Source organism: Ambystoma mexicanum, chromosome 6q, assembly GCF_040938575.1.
Source record: "Ambystoma mexicanum isolate Mex_15411 chromosome 6q, UKY_AmexF1_1, whole genome shotgun sequence".
NCBI classification, from domain to species: domain Eukaryota; kingdom Metazoa; phylum Chordata; class Amphibia; order Caudata; family Ambystomatidae; genus Ambystoma; species Ambystoma mexicanum.
The window spans coordinates 1,337,360,069-1,337,381,846 of NC_090937.1; the positions used below are offsets into that span (position 1 = coordinate 1,337,360,069).

Consider the following 21,778-nt stretch of genomic DNA (forward strand, 5'->3'; position numbering starts at 1 on the left):
TTTTCTCACAGTACCCCACTCCCAACCTCAGAGGACCAACCACGCGGGTGTTCCTCCCTCGCTTCACCAAACCCAGGCTCAGGATCCAAAAGCAATGGCCTTTCCCTGGCCACCTGAGAAGAGTATCAACATTTTCTTGCAAACATGTACAGAGATGTATATTTCTTTCTGCGTCTTTTGTAAAGTCATTAAAATGTTAAAATCAAAATAAAAAACACATTAACGAAAGTAATCTTTAAATAGTATCTAATCTTTTCAATATATTGACATTTATGTAGGTTATAGATGTCATTAGTGATGTCACCAGTGATGTCAAAGACTGCGAAACACGGGGCACAAAGTTAAGGTGGCTTTTGCTAGATTTCAGGGTTTTGTTGCGTCAAGTTCTCACCTTCACGTCTCTGCAAGTTTTTTACTTGCATATACACCAGATGAGGACTACAGCTACCAGAAGTCCTCGCAGCAGAATTAACACTGATTAACTGCAAGTGGAGACTGCCTTCCTGATGACGTGATAAGCGCAGAAACTGGTTGGAGAACATAGTTGCTGACAGGTGAATTGTGCTGGGAACCAGAGAGCGCCCCTCCCATCCTGAACTAATATAAACATACATTTTGATTATAGGATGACAGTTGCCACCCTGTTCTTAAAGGTGAAACCTGTGTACATAGCATTTCCCCAAAATTCTATTGCCAATTGCCTTTGACTAGCAGAACGGATTTGGATTAATGAATGACGAAAACAAAAACAAATCCTGTTTTCGGCCTACTCCCATTCATGTTCCATTAGAGTAAAAGTGCAATAAAAGCTGTAGCGCAAAAATCCTTGGCCGCATTTGGAATAAATAAGAAACAACTAGGTCGACTTACATCAGTTTGGAGTAAATATCAATTTTTAACAGCGAAGGGGGAGGGGGGTGCCCCCTGCTCCCAAAAACGTATATATATTTCTCATGGTGCTTAGCAGCAGAGAGCCTTTCTGAAATGAAGTCGTACTCAAAAAAGGGGCACTTGGCTATTCACTGTTCTCTCCAGGAATCTGTATATCAAACAAAATGGAACAGGGCGATTTAAACACGCATTAAACGTTTCTATGTGGTAAATGTATTATATTATATACAATTCATGCATCAAAAGCTCAATGATCGAGATCGGTAGATTCATGACATAAAACGAAACATTATGCAGTACATTACATGTGCAAACAATTCCAATTTAAAAAGTGATGTATTCCTACAAATCTATAGCCCCTAATACCTAGGGCTATCTGAATCTGACTGCCTTACTAGGCTGGTTGAGTAGTACCTTATATTGCACTATGTTCCTGGCTTGTCGACTAAACAGTGTTTCGGCCTCAAGAGCGGTTGGACAATGCTCTTGTTGTAGCAGCCTTCATCAGGACATCATTGTTTTTTCAAATCCTCTTCAAGCAGGTTCCTGTGTTCGATATCAGTGACACAAAACTGTAGATCTAGAATTAAAAGGGGGTCTGTATTCGAGTTTCTTTATATAGCAATTTATGCTTGAAATTACTTTTTTAACCTTCAACGGAACAAATACTGTGCAATTTACATGCGCCTTGTGCACATATGGAAGTGGTATCCGTGCTGTAGGCTGAGACTTCCTAAAATAACAGAGGACTGTGTTGTGTCAGAAGAGGCAGATTATTATGTTACTTCTTATTTAATGTTTTGTTCCTATTTCCTAGTTCCTCATGCAGCTATCTTATCATAATCCAGTGAGGTTTAACTCTGTGGAATAATATCAAAGAGGGTGATATGATTAAGCAAATATCTATGAACATTTTGAATAAAAATGAAAAAAATTACCCAATTATTTTGACTGAAAAATGAAAATGAACTTTAGCTGTTTTTTTAAATAATGCGGGGGGCGTATCTCCTCCCTTTACCCCTCCTACCCTAATTTATACCCTTACCCCACACCCCACCTATTATTTACTATACAAAAATACCTAACATTTTTGGTCAAAAAGATTTGGCAATTTCTCGTTCATTTTTTAAAATTCTTTTTTTATCTACCGATTCGCGATTAAGCACTTAAAACACGGTTAGGTTTCATACATAACCGTGAGGACTGCTTACCAAACAGATAAGGGATTCCATTCCACTCTATTCGGTAGTTTCCCGTGCTAAAAACGATGAACTATTCAAATTATTTCTACTGTACTGTTTAAAGCTAAATTTAAAAATGTACTGCTTCCAAGCATCTGCTTTTGGGAGATCATGCATTCGCCAGATACTTGTAGAGATGTAAGGCATTTGATCTGCCACATGCGTTCGTTTAATTGATATGTTTCAGTGGTGGGACGAAGGAGTGTTAAGGCAGCCTCTCTATGGAGAAGTAGAATAACAGCGTTTGGTCTGACACATTCATTTAAAATCAATGCATTTTAGTGGAGCGACAGAGGAGTGTTAAGACAGCGTCTTTTGTCAAATATACACCCATGAATAATTGTAAGGCATGCATTCACCTTATGAAATCCTGATGTCATGAATGCCGTTCCTGCCATGCGTATAGCGAGGCAGCGAGTCTCGCTGCTCCCACTTCTATCATATATGTATATCAAGAGTGCAGTGCCCAGTATAAGCATTACAACAAGGCATAAAATAAGCAGTGTCGCATAACAATTTGCTATGCAATTCTGTAGGTTTGCTAATTAAATGCCACTTGTGTAGCAAACCTAGCTATTTAAGTTACCCTGTTCAATTAAAGCACAGATCGCCCTGCATTCCTTGCTTGCCTTCAAGGCTCCCACCACCCTCTTCGCTGTTCACTGCAAGTTCAAAAGGGCTAACGGGGAGAGAGTGCAGCAGTCTTTTCCACCCTTATGTGCCAAAGGCCTGGGTGAGTATGCGAGAAAGATTTGTTTTCTTTTTCAAATAATTGCAAACCAGAAGTAATCGGGATATTACCTTTTATTAAGCTAACTGTATCCTGTCTGCCAAAGACAAGTGTTTTGTTAACTTTATTTATTCTTTAAATGCAGTCATTCAATTCCATTTCTAAAAATGTAATTAGTTATATCATGTATAATTACAGTATTGCTACTGTAACACAATGCAATGTCTCCCTGCTGTACAGTAAAGTGTAGGTTAGTGTATCTAAATATAGTGTCAACTATATTTCATTTAGTTGGGGAAGATGCATTACATTGGCGAAGACACTTTTTGAAAATGTACATGATCAAACGCCCAAATGCTTTTGATGGCAAACCTAGTTCTGTTGGCTACAGGCAGCTTGCAACTGGTGCTCAACTCACGAGCTGATCCTGTACTCCTTCACATTTTGTCTTCTCACCCTTTTGTTTTATACCAGCTACCTTGAAAGAGAGATGGCAGCCAACTACAATATTTCACCTAGTTTGCCCAGTTCTCTGCCTGCTACAGAATCCAATCTGCTTAGTCCCTTACTTTCTTTCCCCTTAGATAATGAGTAGACAATGCTACCTAGATGTTTACGCATAGCAGCGATCAATAGTTCCATCCAGTCTAGACATATATAGATCCACTGCACTAGCATCACTGTAGTTAGCCTCCAGAGTTTGCTTTTCTCTAGGATGATTACATTACACCTTCAGTAGAGAGCTGGCCAAACAGTTTTCAGAGCCTTCTTATAATATCTATGTGTGTCCATTCATGCAGTGGACCTTTTACAGACACTCATCCAGGGCTTGCAAAGTATTTTTCGCCCATTCACATAGTCCAGTAGATTTTAAGACGGGCCAGTACCATTTGCAGGGGATGTTTGAAACTAGGGGTGTAAGTATACCGTGAACAACTTAATTGAACTATAATAACCGTCACGTTGTTTATACCGGTATACCATTTTAGGGCCTGCAGCTATTAAGTCAGCTTTTCAATCTGATTTGGAAAGGCTGCAGTAAGCAAGTACTGCGCAGTCTGGATCTTGCACTGTGGGATGTGGCGTCTACCAAGGGGGCCTTGTTTAGCAGAAAAGAGCATAGGGAAAGTGAGACCACATTATTAAACGCAGCCTTGATGCTGTGACCGCTCTTTCTCTGTGATCAGTAGAGTTGGGTTAAAGATCAGCCGATTTGTAGTTTTCGCACCAATTTGAAAGATGGGGGAACTACACATCCCAGAATTCAAAGAGGGAATGAACTGGATGCCCTTCTGATGCATGTCCACAAAAAACTTTAGCTATGTAGATTATATGAACACTGGGCCCATCAGTGCTTTGTGCTAATATATAAACTGCCCCTCGCCCCCCACTGTCCTCTGTGTAGATTTGCACATTGGCAATAGAGTTGTTGCTTCGCTTGATCCTTCACCCGCCTTCTGCATATGGCACTGGACTCAAGCAGGCAGGACAGATTCTACATTCAATTTGAAGTATCCAGAGCAATGGGGGTGAAATTTATCTCAGGTCTATCCTCATTTTGTAAGACCACCCATGAAAGCATTCCTCCGTCTCAACTCACATGACAAGGGTCCTAATGCGCTCAGACCTGGGGAAAATGGTAATGATGGAGCTGTGGTGAGGCGGTGCTCAAGGCCATATTTGTGCCGATATGCATTTTAACTTTGTCATTTTCAAAATGTTTTTGTGCCACTATCTTTAAGAAGGTAAATGAACATGTATTGCAAGAATCAAGAAAGAAATCAACAGCGCCCACTGAATGCTGTCCTGTTAGGATTACATGGTCAGTGGTGACTCCAACATCAGACCTTTATAATACAACAGGCAGATGGTAAACAAGCTATAGTGATTTGATCAATATGCAACCTTTCGGCGGTTGTGTGTTGGCTGTGACATTTTGACAAATGAAACACATGACATGGGCTTTCAGAACTCACATAAGTGACTTTTCTCCCTTCAATGGGATAAAGCGTTATCAAAACAAACTTGTATGACTGATCAGAGCGAGGGGTAATGATGCCCATGCCATGTGGTTCCAAAATAAGTCAGAGGCCGATTTTCAGAGCGATGACCTGTGACTGAGCAGCAAGCTCATTGCTCAAAATATGCATTTTAACACTTCCACTAGTCACTCTTTCATTCAAGGCGATCAATGAGTGAGCGCCATGAAAGACCAAATCTGCAACCGCCTTAGATTCCTGGAGGATCAGCTAAAAATGTGCAGAGACAAGTTTGAAAATGCTGACAATTTATGACCGTTAAGAAAATATTTGTTAAGATTAGTTAACTCCACCTGCTATACCGCGATAACCATGATATACCGTCATTTGGCAAAAAGGTTATCATACCGCCATAAAACCAATACCGTGACACCCTTATCTGAAACTTTTATTTAAACTTCATTTTGATTGCACCAAATGTCACTGTGCAGGGTTAGCCTCTGGGTGGCAGCAGTGTGCCAAACTAATGCTGGATTGTAGTGACATGCACCATTTTACAGAAAACTAATTTTTTGTTGTCATCCATTGCCTTGGGTCTAATGAATTTCTCGTCGGTTGAGTGGGTAAACTATGTTATTTGACCTGTAGGTGTAGTGAAATCAAAACTGCTGCATCGTTATTCATTTGTAAGGTACATGTAACTTCAGAGCATTACAAATATTAGTACAACTTTGCTAATCAAATGGGTTTGTTTGCCAATCAAGAACATTTTAATTAGCAAACTCTGCTAATAAATTTTGGAAAACTAATTCATGCCTTGTTACAATATTAGAATATAGTGCTCACTGGGTAGAAATACATAGTATCGCTGACCCGGTCTACAGATAAATGTGGACCTCCACCTCTGGACCCGTATGTCAGTGGTCCGCCACGCGGCACTCATTTCTGTTTATGTGGTTGCTATGCGACCACATACCCTGCAAATCTAGTTGGAGCCACCCCGGTGGCCATCTTAGACTAGTAGGACAATGTATGGGGAATAATAGTGTGTCGAGAATAGCTCACTTTTTCCCCCCCACAGTTCTCACAATTCCTATCTGTAAAAGATACGTACTGCGCATCTAGATTAGTCCAATTTATCTAGTGTGTAATCACAAGAAGATACTTAATTCTGATCCCATACAATAGTGTGTCCCGCTAACTAACCCAGGAGATAGATACTGCTTATGTGCTTAACTGGGCCACCTAAAACACAGTTTCTTTTAAAGCAGCCCCTCAGTTCCCTCCTGCTGATCTTGGTATAGACGAGTAAAGCTTACAGAGGATTCTCTTCTCAGCTGAAACTACAGAAAGCGAGCGTGACCATCTACTGAAACCTTGTAGTGTTAAGATGTCCTCATTGTAATCCTGTTTAGATATAAAGGTATTTCAATACAGACAATACATCTTAGTGGTTTATTGTGGATCTCCCCATGCTTAAATGGTGTCTAAACAAAAAGGTCTATTCTCACATATTAGACAAGCATATGTACATTTCTTGGTGAATTCATTCCCCGCCAAGCAGGGATACGAGTATGACACAGCATACCCTGTGTGCATATTTGACAGTGCCCATAGGCATCCACAGGTCACTGAAGAAATTCTGTCAGACGACTAAGTATTTAGACATTTTGATAATCGCAGCGTGCCATTTCCTTATTGTACCGATATTCAGGTATTTCAATACAAAGAAACAATATAGGCCAGTGGTCTAATGTAGTGTTTCAGTGTATAGGCTATTGTAGACCGTCACTTACTGGATGACTACAGTCCTGTGCACTTATGCATGTAGATATAACGCAGCATACCCAGTGTGCATAGTTGACACTGGCCCTCTCCATCGGCAGGTTACTAGAGAGGTGTTCGCTACTCTTTCTGTTATCAGACTAAGTATTTAGACATGGCCTACTGAAGGATCAAATGATTCCACTCCAAAGAGACATTCAAGCCTGTGTTTGCTGTATCAGCGAAGGGGATTTGGACAAAATCCTGCGTTGATAGTGTATATTCCGGCTTGATACAGCAAACACAGGCTTAAATATGTCTCTGGAGTGGAATAATTTGATCATTCAATAGGGCATGTCAAAATAATTACAGTCTGAAAGATTCGGGAACACTTCTCCAGTAACCTGCGGATGGAGATGGGCAGGGTCAACTACGCACACTTGGTATGCTGTGTCATACCTACATTCCTATGTATATCCCTAAATGCACGGACTGTATTCATCCCTAAATGCAAACTGTATTCATCCAGTATGTGACGGTCTACAATAGACTATAAATCGAGATACATTAGACCACTGGCATTTATTGTTTGTAGGGACACCTAAATAATAGTACAATATGGAAATCTAATGCTGCGATTGTCAAAATATCTAAATACTTAATCTGACAGCAGAATGTCTTCAATGACATGTGGATGTAGATGAGCACTGTCCAGTATACACACCGGGTATGCTGCGTCATAATCATATCCCTTCATAAAGAAATTAACATACACTTGTCCAATATGCGAGAATAGACCTTATGTTTAGACATCATTTAACTATGGGAAAGTCCACCCTAGACCACTAAGATGTATTGTCTGTATTGCAATACCTTAGTATCTAAACAGGATTATAATAAGGAAATCTAACACTATGAGGGTTCAGTAGTTTTCTGTAGTTTCCGCCGAGAAAAGAACCCACTGTAAGCTTTACTCTTCCCCTGTAGCAAGATCAGCAGGAGCAAACTGAGGGGGGCACCTTTAAAAGAAACAAATGGTTTTAGGTGGCCCCATCAAGCACATAAGCACTATCAATCCTGCGAGTTACGTTAGCGGCACACACTTGTGTATAAGTATGGGATCACAGTAAAGTATCTTCTCGTGATTGCACACTAGATAAATTGGACTACAATCTAAATACGTAGTAACTATCTTTTACAGATAGTAAAAGTGAGAATCTGTGGGAAAACTTCGATTTTCTCTCGAAACACTACTATCCCCATATATTGGGCTACTAGTCCAAGATGGCCGTCAAGGTGGCTCAAACTAGATTTCCGGGGTTGCAGAGCAATCACATAAACAGAAGTGCGTAGCAGACTACTGTCATACGAGTCCAGCGGCAGAGGTTCACATTGATCTTCAGCCCGGGTAAGCGATACAATGTATTTCTACCCAGTGAGCACTATATTCTAATATTGTAATGTTTATACTGGGCACCGCACCCCGATAGACATATGATAGAAGTGAGTGCAGCGAGGCTCGCCGCCTTGTTATACACACTTCGGGAACGACACCCAGTAACATCAAGATTTTATAAGGCGAATGCATGCCTTACCATTATGCACGGGTGTATATTAGAGGGAGAGGCTGTCATAGTACCCCTTCATCCCACCACTGAAATATATCAATTAAACAAAATGCATGTGGCTGTCGAAAGGCTGCCAGTATTATACATCCCTACTAGTATCTGGCGAATGCAGGATCTCCAAAAAGCACTTGCGTGGAAGCAGTACATTTTTACATTTTGCAAGAAAAAGAAAACTGTACAGTAGAAATGATTCGAATATTTCATGTTTTTCTAGCATGGGCAATTACCAAATGTAGTCCCTTGCCATTAATTGAATCCCTTATCTGTGCGATAAGCAGTTCTCACTGTTATATATGAAACCGAACAGTGTTTTCACACACACATTTCCAGTGCTTAACCAGATCACCCTCTGTGATATTATTCCACAGAGTTAAACCCAGCTGGATTATAGAATTAGACAGCTGCGTGACGAACTCAATATGACACGTTAAATTAGAAGTAACAGGTAAAATAATATGCCTCTTTTGACACAACACACTCCTCTATTGTTTTAGGAAGTCTCAGCCGACAGACTATATGTTATTACAGATACAACTCAGCCAAGCTCGGACACCACTTACCTGCTACCAAGCCAGCCGTGCACAAGCACAGACACCACTTCATAGATACCAAACTAGACGTGCACGAGGTGCATATATTGCATGGTATGTGTCCCATTGAAGGTTAAAAAAGAAATTTCAATAATATATTACTATATAAAGAAATTCGGATATAGACCCTTTTTAAATTCTAAATTTACAACTGTATTTGTGTCACAGATATCCAACACAGGAACCCAGTTGAAGGGGATTAGAAAAAACATTTCTGTCCCGATTACGGCTGCTACAGCAAGAGCATTATCTAACCGTTCATGAGGCCGAAACACTTGTGTCAACAAGCCAAGAATATAAAAGTGCAATGTAAGACACTACTCAACTAGCCTAGTTAGTCAGGCAGTCAGATTCAGATAGCCATAGTCGACTGTTAGGAGCTATAGATTTGTAGGAATACATCACTTTTTAAAAGGAATTGTTTGCACATGTAATGTACTGCTCTTGTATTCATGTGTAATAAAGTTTGGTTTTATGTCATGACTGTACAGATCTCAATCATTGAACTTTTCACACATTCATTGTATATAATACATTTACTACAAGCAATATATAGAAAAGTTGACGGGTCTATATGTATCCAAACGCACCCTTTCCCATTTTGTGAGATGAACAGACACCATTTTCTTTTGCTTGATGTGAGGGATTCCCCTTGATAACAGGGGGTATGGGGAGGGGAGGCAAAAATGAGAAAGTGCTCAGAAAGTTATTTGGAGGAGGGAAAGGATGCAATCGCATCAGAGGAGGGGAGGGGAAAAAAAGGAAAAGTGAAGATGGGGTAGTATGCAGAGCCATTTACTGATTGATATTTTATTTATATCGCGCTCGTACACAAGTAGAAAATGTTCCACTCATAGGGTAACCTCGTAGGATTACTGCAATGTTGCAAGACGCCTTCAGAAAAGAAACTGCGTCATATGAACCAACTTGTGATAGGGGTTAATGGCAGAGGGTAAGGGAGCAAAAAAGCAATTAAAGGCGGTGGGGTTACCAAGAAAAGAGGAGGGCGGCACATAGCGAGTGTCTGTGAGGTCTGGAAAAACGGTTTAATTTGATCATTTTTCAGCTTATCTGGGGAATCTCGCAGGATTACCGAAACAATTATGTTCCCCCCCCACCCCCATTGTCAGAGGAAATCCGCACAATGCTCGGTCTCTTTTTCCTTCGGTTTCTGCCACCGCTCTCCCCCTCGTCAACTACTTTTTTCATACGTGATTTGCGCAATTTTAATTCTATGACACTTGCACTACTTCGCTTACCCAATTCTCTACTCTTACTGCGGATGAAGCAACCTCCACCCTTTCTTCTTCCCTAATGTCAAGTCTGGACCAACTCTACCCTCTTTCCTCTTTTCATCCTACTCATAAACCGGCTCAACCTTGGCTTTCTTCTCATCTTGCATCTATGCGCCGTCTCCTCCGTCGTCTTGAGAGGCGTTGGCACAAAGATCGCTCTCCGACCAATCGGTCCACATACTTTTCATATCACACTCTATGTCACTTGAATTAAATCTGCTAAGTGCACTTACTATTCTGATCTTCTTAATAATCAATCTTCTCATCCTCGCTGTATCTTTCAAACTTTGGCTCGTCTACTTTCTCCTCCTACATCCGATCCCTCCACTATATCAACTCTAACTGCTTCAGACCTTGCAAACTTTTTCATTTCTAAAGTAGATAATCTGCATCACAATATTTTGTCATCTCCTCTATTTAACCCCTCTTCTCTATCTTTTCCTCCTCCTCTACCACTGTCTCCAAGTTCACTCTTGTATCTGACTGATGTTGCCCTTCTTCTTGCTAAAACTCACCCTACAGCTGTCCCTACTAATCTTCCTCCTTCCCTACTAATTCCCAAAGTCTTCCCACTTCTGGTTTCTTTTCTCACTTTTTTCCCCAAGATTTGTCTTACCAACTTCAGCCTTCAAACATGCGATTATTATACCCATTTTTAAGAAACCCACGGCTAATCCTTCTCTTGCCTCTAATTTCTGCCCCATCTCTCTTTTACCTTTTCTGTCTAAGCTCTTAGAACTTAAGGTCTACTCACAATTCGATATTTTGTTTCGGATATATCTCTTCTTCCCCCTACTCAATCTGGGTTTCGCCCACGTCACTCCACAGAAACTGCTTTGATTTCAGTGCTTAATTCTCTTCTCACTGCTCGTTACTCGAAACACTCTTCAGTACTTATTCGTCTTGACCCGTCTGCTGCTTTCGACACGGTGGACAATTCCCTGCTTCTTGATTCACTTTCTTCTCTTGGTTTCCATGGTTCTGTCATCTCCTGGTTCTCTTCTTATCTAACTTCACATTTTCTGTATCTTGGGATGGCAACACTTCTCCTTTTCCTCTTGATCATGGAGTTCCTCAAGGGTCTGCTCTCGGTCCTTTCCTTTTTTCTTTATATACCTCGTTTCTTGCGCCTGTTATTTCTTCTTTTGGAGTGTCGCATCACTTTTATGCCGACGACACCCAGCTCTTTCTTTTTCGTCCTTCAGACATGACATCCATGCCACTCTCTCGTCCTGTCTTACTACTATCAAGTCATGGACGACTTCTCATTTTCTCACTTTAAATACCGGAAAAACAGAAGTTCTTTTCTTTCCTGCTACTACTCGTCATCCTCCTTTCATTCTTTTTCCTTCCTTTTCCTTGTTGATTTCTCCTACTGCCCGTAATCTTGGTCTCCATCTTGACTCTAACTTCTCCTTTAGTCATCACTTAACTCTCGCGCTTGTCTTTATTACCTCTTTAATATTCGTAAAATTCGTCCCTTTCTCACATTTCATGCTACTAAGCTCTCAGTCTCCTAATTCTCTCATCTCTTTTACTGTTCTGTTCTACTTTTTTGGCCTCCCTCGTTCATGACTAGCGCCACTCAAATCAATCTATCATTCCTCCATCCGTTTGCTTTGCTCATTACCCTTTCATGACTATTTTCTCTTCTATTGACTCCCTTGGATGGCTTTCCTTTCACTATCAGTTGAAATTCTATTTTGTCTAGTAGTCAAAGCTTCATATGGTCTTGCCCCTGATTATCTTTCCCCTCTTCTTTCATTCTACTCGTCTCGTCCTCTCCGTTCTGCTGGACTCTTCTTACTTAATGTTCCACGTGCCCCCTGCGCACGATCTCGTTTTCGATCTTTTCAGCTGCTGGCCCGTCTCCACTGGAACCTTCTTCCATTATCCATCCGATCCATCACCTCTTATTCACTCTTTCGCTCCTCCTTAAAATCTCATCTACTACAGGCTCCTGTCTGACTCCTATTGGCTAACTGAGAACACAATTGATTATACTGATTTCAATGTACTGTTGATTTTCTGTTTGTGGAGTGCTTTGGTAAAAAGTGCTATATAAATATCAATAAAATACAAACGCTACGCTACTGCAGGGATCAGAAATGATTTCTACAGAAACTCAAACAGGAATATGGTGTGGAAAAATATGTATATATGACATCTGCAGAGATCACAACTACTAGGAAGGGGTCAATGAGTCTTTGGAAACAGATTATTGGTGCAGCATATAGAGTGGCCACGGCTAGAAACTGTAGTCTTAAAAAATCCTTAAGATTCAGGGAAAAATCTTTAGTTAAGAGTTAAAGTGGACAGATTCAATGCAACAAAACCCTTTAAATTCAGCAGATGTGGAAATTTGGTTGCAAAGCCCATGAGAACAAACATAACAACGGAAGGGATTTAGAATGACATACAAAATTACAACAGGGAGGGGGGAAATCTATGGGTGATACAGAGTTAAGATGGTCCTAACTTCCCACATCCACTAAATTTCAACGGTTTTGTTGCATAAAACCTGATCACCTCAACTCTCTCGTCACAAAGGTTGTTCCACTAACTATATAAGTATATGTGGTATAGGCATCGCCTATTTTATTTTTCAAATAAGCATACATAAGAGAAATACGATTTATCCTGCATCTCTTAAATAATAGAAAGGCATGATATACGTACTAAAGGTTAAACGTGTTTTGTTAAATATGTACATTTGAGAAACATGTTACATTTTCATGGAGCTCAGCTGCAAATAATGTTCCTCTACAACACCAAAAATAAATATTATACAACCTAGCATGTTCACAACTACCTTAAGAGGGCACAAAATGGTGCACCCAATAGTGTTATCCTGCTTCACACACCTTTGCTTCCCTTTTTTAGGTTGTTGGCTATTAGGGAATAGTAGATATGGGGAGATGGCATGTGAAGAGTTGTACACAAGCTGTAGATGTTTGATTATTTGACTTCCCTGTCAACGGCCATGCTAAGGTCTAGGTGGATTTTCATCCCATCCCTGCTCCTATCTGCCCAAACTACTACTGTTGTGTCAATCAGCTGCATATCTCACTGGCTTATCATCAAGCTTGCGAAGTGAATCCGATTGACACTAGAGAAAATAAGGAAACTGAAATATGACATTGCAGGGGTCAATCATTGACGCCAATGTGAGGTCTCTGCACATCACCACCCATACCGGGAAGCTGTCACTTGCAGGCAATGTACTGTTTGTTTGTGTTATTATTCTATGTTTTAGTCCATTTGGTTCGTTTTGTTGAGCTGGGTAGTTTGAGCCTTTTTTCCTAACAAGTAGTGTTGTTGTGTGCAAATCGTAGGATTTTGTAGAGAAGTTAACCATGCTTTGTGGTGGCCATCATACAAACACATACTGCTCCCATACTCTGTCTCTCTCATACACACACACACACACTGCCACCTCCACACATCCAATGCTCCCTCACACACCGACACCATCCATATAGATGACCCCCAAACACACAATGTCACCACAAACAGTGCCTACATACACCCCAACATGCACACTGCCCGCTCACACACCCTGCGCTCCAAACACTGACCTTTTCCCAAAACACATTTCTACCACACCCACACACTGTCCCACATCTGATCTCACACTGCCCCCACTCACACTACTACGCATGCACACTGACTGCCCACAAACATTGTAAACTGCCACATGCATGACACACGCCCAACCACAAATATTGCCCCCACACACATACTAACCGATACACACACTGCCACAAGTCTGCATCTCCCCCCACACAGTACCTCTCCCCAACATATGCACTGCCCCACTACACCCGACCTCCCATAAGCACACGCTGGCCTCCACACACTGCCCACAAACACACATTGCTAGAACACACAAACATGCGCACTACCCAACTACATGCACCCTTACTGCATCCATGCAGTCACATCACATGCACCCTCACGCATACATTCACACACTGCCCCCAAACACTTCCCACACTAACCCCTCCCACAAAGAGCTCCACACACACAGCCCCCAACCTGCCCCACCAAACACATTGCCCCTTGCAAACTTTCCCTGACACACACTGGCCAGCAAACACGTGACTTGCCCACACATACCAACACTACCCCCGTACTAACACTACCCCTGTACAAACACACACAACCACCAGAACATGCTGCTTCCCCACACACACCAACACTGCATCCACCAAACTAACACTGGCCCCACTCACACTTCCCCTAAAAAGCCATACACAGCACCATGCCCACACTGCCCACCACACATGTACCCCACGAATTCACATTAACACCCTCCAAATCCAGGTATGCCTCACTCTCATACACACACTGCCCGACACACATTCCTATCACACCCATTGATCCCACACACCATACACACACTGCACACAAACTCACTGCCCACACACAATACAACTACCAAACACTACACCCCAAACACATAGTACCCCAAAACACACAGATAATATGCTCACGCCCTCACACACATTGTCCCTACACCAGGCACTGTGCCCCCACAGAACCATACCCCCAAAAAGACATTGGGCCTCATTAGTAGTACGCCGTTCTGGAACAACGGTGCCGGTAAGCTTACCGGCACCGTTGTTTCTGACCGGCATACTACAGGTCTGCCTACCAGAGCCGCTGTGCCCGAAACGTCGGACCCTGCCGGGCACAGCGGCCGCGGTAGGCAGAAGTCATGGAAGCACCGGCACTGTTAGCAACGGTGTTGGTGCTTCCGTGGTCTCCACTCCCATGGGAAAGGGGAATTACATTTACCGGCACCCGACTTTATGGGCCGCCGGGGTTGTAATCTCCCGGTGGCACCGGTTAGTATGGCGCAGGTAAATTATTCCGAGTCCGGCGGCAACCCGCCGGTAGCACCAACAGGGTTACCGCCGGACTCGGAATGGCCCACTGTCTCCACACACACACTGCACACCACTACCTGCAGCCCCCAAACATGTAATGCCCCTATACACTACCCCTAAACACTACCTGCACCCCACACATGCTTTCCGCTAACTTGCCATACACACCAAAAACACTGCCTCTCACATGCACAATGCTCGCACACACAAACTGCCCCTCTCATGTCCATTGATAAATTGCCATCTGGCAAGGCTGCGGAAACCCTAGCTTTTTTATTTGTATTAATTAATAAAATGATGCAGGTAATTCCAACTCTGAAGGGGTAATCTGCTGATCAGATTCGCTGTTCATAAGCTCCAAGCCAAAAGCTGTGTACCTGTGCCCTGCTGCATCAGTATCCTGATCTGCAGCGCCTGCTCTACCAGTGGCACAGAGAAGGTACAGAGGTCACGTGGGCCCTCGTTACAGCTGCAGTGACAGCCAAGTCTCTACAGCACACGGGCTGCATTTAAGATATGCACCCATGTTCCAAAATAGTAGGATTAGGAATAGTCCATGCTGGCGACAAGGTAAACTCTTGAAGTAAACCATACTCTAGTCAGGGCATGGTGCATGGCATTGTTCGTAATCATTGCAGCCGCATCCAATTTGATATCACACATGCATCAGCTCCTGTAAGGCAGTTAAGTTGTGGATGGTGATGTGTATACTGGGGAGTTAGGCTGGTCATGCCATGTGACATGACATGAACTTGAATGGCCATGCCTCTTAATTGAATCCTTTGTGAGGGTAGGCAACACCCTCCCTTAGAGACAGTCTCAACAGGAAGCTGTTCTGGGCCCAGGAATCAAAGGAGCACACCAATTCAAAACGTGCAGCCTCATACCAGGGTGCTGTATACCAAAGAGGCATATGAACCTATTGAGAAGGGAAGGAGGCAGGGTTAGCGTAGACAGGAAGGGCTCTGTACAGTGTACAGTTGAAGGACGGTTCCACCATCTTCTTTCTCTCTGCCTTGCCTTCCTGTCCCGTCCACTTCCTCTAGCACCAAGCACTATGGGTTTGACGTCAGACGGGCAAAGTCCACTTCTTTCAAGAAGAGGGATTGGACCTCTCAAGCAGGCTATCTTTAGTCCAATAAAACATGTGAACTTTCAGCCTTAAAAGAAAATGCCTCACACCGCTTCTTTGATTCACTCGAACAAAAGCCTTAGGAAGAATGAATTGGACCTCTGTTGGGAAGTTGATCTTTCCAAAAGGTGTCCGCCAGTGAGTTAAAAACAGAGCGTCCAAGGAAGAGGGAAGCTCTGCCCCCTAACCATCCCAATGGATGAATGGGGGTGAATTGCTTTTGGGACAAGGCCTGCCTCTCTGCCGGCTACAACGGTACCCAGGACCTCGCCATGTTGAAGAAAACCTCCAATATTACTCACAATCCCTGTATTGGGATTCACAGCATCCTAAGGTCCAAGACATCCAGGAGACCCGTTTTCAACGCACCAATCAAACGGACGTTGAACCGGGTTTACCGCATTTCAAAACACAGTGCTGCCTTTGGCACTCGATCAAACTCTTTGGACTAACGTGCATGCACTCGAAACCAGCTTGATGCCGAATTGTGCCCCACGGAGCCCATTGCCTGCTTGGCTCGAATCAACTGAATACTGCCAGACACGGACTCAAACTGCTGGAGTGTCATTCGCCGACTCAAAGCAGCCGTTACACAAACCACTCGCACTGGCTCAATCTGACGCTATGTCGAATTACACACTGAAGCAGAAGGATCACCGCTTTGAACCGCGGGTGCCTCACTCACAGGATGTGCCCAGAGGTTACAACCTCGAACCAGCTCGACCCTGAACAAGATCCTGGTGAGTACTCATCCATCATTCAAACGCAGCCTTCAAACCGCTCGGAGCACTGGATTCGCACCAGCTTGCCGTCTGGGTCAACAACTCGCTGCACCCGAACTTGTCTCAAACCACCTGCGCAACCACTCGAAGCCGAGCTCAATTCCGTCAAACCGCAACAAAGGTAGTATTGACTGGCGAACTGCCCCTTGGTCCAGTTTTGGGCCATAGAAACTGGTCAAATCACTTTTATCCCCTTTGCGCCCAACAATACAACCTTGTCAAGAGCATTGTGCCATTTACTTGCCCTCACCCCTTACCTAGGGTGCTGCATCTTTCTAGCGTTTCTGATTGATTCTGTGTTCTTGCCTCATGGGTGGGTTTTGTGTATAGTTTTCTAGTCAGTTATTGCATACGGTGTGTTTGATTAAAGTATATATATATATATATATATATATTTTCATAGAACCTTGATTAGACATTTCTTTATTTTGAACTGTTAAGTCTTGGCTGTATGTGTTGCTATGAATCACATTTACACCCCTCTTCAGAGTATAGCCACATTACCACAAAAGGCGAAGGAGGTATATCTCCAACTGTGCCTGTTTTACCTTAATGATTGTGTTGTTTCTTGCTTGGTAGAAGTGTATGGGCAGAGTGGGCACTTTAGCTTCTACTCATCTTTGTACTCCTGCAGGGCAGAAGTCAGTTTGTCACACCGCCCCCACCCAACACAGACTGCCTAGACAGTGCTACTGCACATGCTTCCCCCACACACACACTGCAATTCCCCTACTTACTGCCACACCTGCACACACGGCCTCCACACCTACTGCCCACACACACCGACTAACACAAACACTGCTCATAAAACATGCACTGCTCCCCCAGATTGCCCCACCGCATACACCAATCCCGTCCCCATATGTATTTCCCCACATGCACACTGTACACGCCCACATACTGCCCCAAACACTCCACATGCAGATCCACTGCACACACACACCAACCAATGCAGAATTTCCCTCACAAACATTGGTTAGCATTACGCATGCATGCATTGCACTGACACTGCACACACACATTGCCCAACCAAACCTTCCCCCAAATAAACCGCTCCCATACACAAACACTAATCTAACACCGGCCACACAAACATTGCACCTACAAGTCTATACATATTGCCCCCATGCATCCTTTCCCCCACATGAACACTATACACTTCCCCCACGGGACACTACATCCCACACACACTGTCCCCTCACACACTTTCCACCAATACAAACTAATTTGCCACACACACTAACACTGCCACCACACACTACAGCACTCAAACATTGCCCTCTCATGCAGAATCTACCCACACAACTATGAAGACCACACACACTCCCCTGCACAGACACATGTCCCTACCCACAATGTCCCCCATACACACTGCCCACATACACACAACGTTGCAGGTAGCTGGGACCAGCATGCCAATGGTTTGTGTACCTGGACATTTGAAGTCAATCCGTGGCGATGATGCAAGTGCTTAAACATATGTGGCCAATAGCTGCCAAAAGGTGGTAGTAGCCGGGCACTTGGTGGTAGGTAATACCTGGCAAATGCTGACACGGTGCCTATTCGAAAGTCACAACTATTGGCTTTGCCAATGCTGGCTACTAATTGACATCAGGGAACGCGTCTCGAGCTACAAAACACAATCCAGAAAGAAGCGCGGTGCTCTCCAGCACTCCTGATGCAATGACTGGAAAGAGGTTACAGCATCCATGCAGTGTAAAACCTGGAACTCGTCACAAATCAAAAAGTCGAACTTGTAAGATAGAACAATAGAGATGAAATCAGGGCGGCAATCGTCGCCTCCTTTTCTTGATGCCTCGCCCCCTCCCAAGCATCCCTGCACGCAGTTACTCGTCTGCGCCGCACCCTGCAGGGAAGTCCGCTGTCAGGGAAGGAAGGCCTGATGTCCAAACGCCGTTAACGGGCACCGCATTACTCACTTGCCCGTCTGCTCCACCAGATTGCGCCGATCCGACGTCAGTGACCATCCCATCCTTTCAACAATCAAGCAGTGCGCACATTATGACGTCAGGCAAGAGGCCGGCGGAAAAGGATTCTCCCTGGACGAGCGAAGGCACGGTAGAAATCTACCGCGGAGCGGAAGTCTAGCGCCGCCCGCGTCCGAGTGAGGAATCTATCCCACCCATCTTCCAGCTTCCTTCCCAGAAAAACATCCAATCCATGGGAAAGACAGCAGAGAAACACGTAAAAAAACGACGTAAAGCGCGATAAGGCCAATGCAATGATCCTGCACAGAATTAAAACGGGTACTGAAACGCGAGGAGACACCGCTAGTATCAAGCTGTCATACATGGAAGTAGATTCGCTGTAAAATGCGTAGAAATCGATTCCATCTCGCACAGGGTAGCCAAGAGGAAGATTTGGAGGCAAGAGAAAAGTTGTATCTCAGTGTTATGTATGATGTCACCTCCATGTCGGGCGACGAGGCTGGCATGGTTATAGAATCAACCTGATTCCAGAACGATGCGAGTTGGAGATCGGTCCTCATCAGTTGTGCCATCCCTGAGGGGATGTTATAATGAAGATTAACGTATAAGTGCATGTGTGGTTAATACTTCACGACACTCATTCCATACCTTCCGTGTTATTTTGTTGTCTTGGGTCTCATTCTAAATGCACACAAAGAATAACAGGCGGCAGAAGATGATGGCAAAGCAACTGATATACGTGTTTTTACACGTTGCACATGCCAAGTATGAAAGTAATAAGGTAATAAACGCAGTATTTGGACCAGAGAAGAGACGAAAGCGGAAATTGTTGTTAAGAGTTTACTTAAACAAAACTAATACGTGACATGCATTTTGTAAATTACAAAATGCATGTCACGTATTAGTTTTGTTGAACTGTCGCATGCTCTCCAAGCTTTAATGGCTGGCATCCGATTACTTGAGTGCCTTTCAACTATGCCATGTGTGTAGAGGGATACACTCCACACCACCCGAAACAATATAACGAGCCCCAGGTTTTCTTTTTACAAATCTTTGGTTTCAGCTGCTTAATGAGTTTTTGTTCAATTGAATAAACCAATACTAAAACTCCCAGAATGTTTAACTGTGTGTCACAAATCTCAGTGTGGGACAAATCACAAGAGAGTCTTGAAATGCTTTAACTGGGTTTATTCAACAATAGTAAGAGAGCAAAATGGGGAAAAACCTTGGGTTGCGTTGGACTTCTTTCCAGTATTAGGATGCCTCACTTTCATGCGGGAACCGCCAAGGGGTATTGGGTCTTCTCCCTGGGATGTACAATACGGGCTAATGTCTTTTCTTCAAAGACGTCAGGGTGGTTTTATTGCTCTTTCCACAATTTTTGTTGACTCAATCTTTAGGCTGCTTCAGAAAGGGACTGCTTTGGCATGTTACTCTGACACCATTGTTGATTTTTATATGGCCCCCTCCTATCAAAGGCGCCGGCTCTTTAATGTCAGTTATGTGTCGAGCCGAGCCTCTCTTTAGCCAATAAGCGCTCAGAAGTTCCTGGCGTCTTATACTTGATCAGTAAATCCGATCGTGCAGAGTACTCCTGCTAGTGTTTGGCAATGTCGCATTCAAACGACTTCACGTTATCTTTGCGATTTCAGTCTCTTTCTCTCACTTACTTCGCCGTCGGTTCCATCTGATCTTCGTGTCGGGCTTCAGTGACCCAACTCCGCCTCCCTTCACAGCTGTTTGGGTGCCGTGCCTCACGTCAGCTGCCGTCTCGCAGATGTTAGACGGGCCCCTCTCCTGCGTACAGCGGGATTCGCCGTAGAGACGGTCGAACTCCCCCCACCAAACCGAAACCCCTCCTTTCGGACGTTGAGGGCTAGGAGCGGGAGCGGCTCTCTCCGAGTGCCGTGAGGAGGAGGCTGCTTAGCAGACTTTTCTGCTTTGCCCCTCTCGCCGCATCGTGATTTCAAAACGTTATCTTTTCTTCCGTTCATACAACCAGGAACGTAACACAGCCAACGGGCTGGGGCAACTGCATATACACATTCCACGAAACTCGTATCTTGTTTCTTTTGACAAGCGAAGTTAATACGCCCATTCATAAGTTGAATCGTCTTCCGTGCCAGCTGCCTCCTAATCAAAAGAAAACCCAAAACAAAACAAAAACCAGTGCATTAGAATAAAGTACCTACAACTTGGTAGAAGACCAACTTCTATTGGAGCACAGAAGTGTCTGTCAAACCAATCCATAGGCTCTATGGCTCTATCCATTCACTCTCTCCTTGCTGTGCTGCTTGGTGAAGCCGAATCTACCCATCTGGGCCTTTGTCTGATCTCCTTTTCGTACCTCCGCCTCATTACACTGTGTTATATACTAAGCTCATGGTTTATGTCATTGATATTTTGGGCATTCCAGTTTGTATTCACGCACATTTGTTTGTCCTTTTTTTATCACTATTTATACACATATATATTTTTCTGTAAAATAGGACGTTGCAGCTTGCATTTTTCCACATTAACTCATATGAAATACGCATAGTGTCGATCAGAAGTCAAGCTTCCTTTTGAAGTTTAATACACATGGTAGACCTTTTTTATATAATAAAACCACATTTGTACATACTGGGACATGCTATTTTCCACCTGCTATTGAGTGCATGGTTACATAATTTGATGAGCATCTTCAGCATTCCTCCTTGAAACACAGAGCGACTGGGTTTTAACAGAAAAATGTACGTGCACACAGAGCTGAGGCATTTAATTTTAAAGCACACAGATAATACGGTTTACCCAAATAAACACATTGGTCACAAGCAGCCTCGACTCCAAAAGTAAATCTTCAGTGTTTTTTTTAATGTACTTGTAAAGTACTGTTAGTAAGAACGTCAGGAACACGTGGTCCTGT

At 43.4% G+C, this 21,778-nt stretch overlaps 1 protein-coding gene across 5 annotated transcripts in view; it reads right to left on the reverse strand.

Moving 5' to 3' along the window:
* The window catches only part of ZNF518B (zinc finger protein 518B), a 257,950-nt gene that overhangs the window by 108,813 nt on the left and 127,359 nt on the right, over positions 1–21,778 (reverse strand). Inside the window, exon 1 of one of the 5 annotated variants that reach the window (XM_069631949.1) lies at positions 18,865–19,022. The exons of 3 other annotated variants lie outside the window; for them this stretch is intronic. The gene's annotated coding sequence lies outside the window, so the exon portion shown is untranslated. Of the gene's footprint in view, positions 1–18,355; positions 19,023–21,778 lie in introns of those variants that run through there. One more of the 5 variants, XM_069631950.1, reaches the window with a different exon arrangement.